Source organism: Eurypyga helias, unplaced genomic scaffold (assembly GCF_000690775.1).
Source record: "Eurypyga helias isolate BGI_N326 unplaced genomic scaffold, ASM69077v1 scaffold14029, whole genome shotgun sequence".
NCBI classification, from domain to species: Eukaryota; Metazoa; Chordata; class Aves; order Eurypygiformes; family Eurypygidae; genus Eurypyga; species Eurypyga helias.
In genome coordinates this window covers 28,360-30,353 of record NW_010271506.1, presented here as the reverse complement: position 1 = coordinate 30,353, position 1,994 = coordinate 28,360, and positions in this window count along the sequence as shown.

The following is a 1,994-nucleotide window of genomic DNA, read 5'->3' as shown; positions in this document are numbered from 1 at the left end:
AGAAATAGAACATTGGATACTGGGAAGTTGGGGACATCTGTGGATGAAAATGATGTGAGTTTATTGTGCCCTGGAGTTCCGTTAAAGGTAGTAGAGCAATGGGAACAGCTGAAAATTAAAGGATCTTGATTGCTAAGGTACAGGTTCGTATTCCCATCAATACTGAAAGTTTGTGTTTGTTAAAATAAGAATTTGTGTCAGACACCTAAAATAGCAACGAGGCGCAGTAAACACAAAATCAAGTCCACATTAAAAATGAGCTAAAAGTTTCGGCCAGACAATTTTCCTGAATCTCTCTGCCAAACCGCAGAATATCTGAATTTTTAGTACACTCTCTAGAGCTATTCACAAACAGGTGATACTTCCCAAACTTCTCTTACCAAGAATTCAGTGCATATAGAGTGCTAGTATATGCTCTGAAGAAGCTCGGAAAACTTAAAAGGCAAAACAAGCTTCCTTCCCTTGGGTCAGATTTTCTTTTAAGGTTGGGGTGGAGTCTGTTTCACTTAGTCTGACCTTCTGCTTAAAAGAGACCAGAGGACCTTATTCTTTATTTATCAAACCTGTAACTACTTGAATTGCAGAATAGCTATATCTGGAAAACTTTTAAATCTGCAAGGCCTTGCTGCATAGCTTGTTTAGGAGGAAAAACTGAATGTTTCTTTAGTGGACATATGATGAATGTATCTATTTTGTTGAATGCAGGAAAAACTATCACGAGTTTTTTTCCTGTCTTTAACATCTTTCAAATCTGTCTTTCCAGTGAGTTCTTCACTGTGTAGAACATTTTCCTCTACAGGCTGCTCTTTCTGTGTTTTTTCTGGCTTCCTCTGCTTGTTACCTCTAACTTACAGCTGCAACCAGTCAACTCTTTGCAAAACAAGTCCATAATAAAGGCAACCTTTTATTTGCCTCTTTACAGCTGCAACATTCAGTATATAAAGGGGACTTAATTGGTCCCTTGATATAACTTGAAAGAAGAATGCTGAACGGTCCCATCTGGGATAACCACACCTGAATTCTGAGGTAGACCATTGCCTTATTCCATGACAGCAGTTTTTAGCATAATAGTATTAAACCTTGATTAAAACCTTGTTTTCGGTTGAAAATCCACAGCTTCATGGTGTATCCCAATGGTTAGTCATGGTGTTAGATATAAATTGGATTTGCAGTCTGAATTTGTTTAGCTTGTTATGTATGACTGGATTTTGTAGTCTCCTGTTGCATCAATAGTCATTTGTGGCCTCAAATCCATGGAATACAGTGGAGTGTATTGATTGATTTTTCGCTTGAGTAAACTGTAGGATGCATTCAAATCTTGCTAAGAGGTATATTTTCGAGTACATGGTCAATTTGTTTGGCTTTCTTCTGAACCCTCTTAATTTCTTCAGAAACCTTTCTCTTGTGTAGACCTTGGACAGAATGGGAAGACCATTTTCAGACTGGTGGATTGCTTTCTTGCCCTATTGTCTACATTCTGCTTTAATATCAGTGTTCCTCATTATTCTCAGAGTTGCATTATACTGTGTGATTGCATTTGGCCAATTCAGTCGTAGTTATTGCCAAGTGCTTAGAACTTAACTATTTTGTGTTTTTTTAATAATAATATATTCAGGGACACAGAGAAGTTGCAATGAAAACAAGTGTGTTAACTCTGCCTATCTGTATTTATGCTTTACAACATAGTTTGTCATTCCAAGATTTCAGTGTGTTACTGAAAAATATGTCCATTCTGAAAGAATTGTCGATAGATGTAGTGTGCCCTTTTTTACAGAAATGAAAATAAACTGCATAAAATGAAGCCTTAATTGCATATATGAACATCTGTTAAATAATTGTGAGTTAGCTCTTCATTGTGGTTAGTTTAATACTTGGAAAATTCTTAGGAAAGACCAAATACATCTATAATAAATTTGTCATTCATATTCCTATTGCAACATTCTAAGAAGGCCAAAGGCATCCTGGGGTGCATTAAGAAGAGTGTGGCCAGCAGG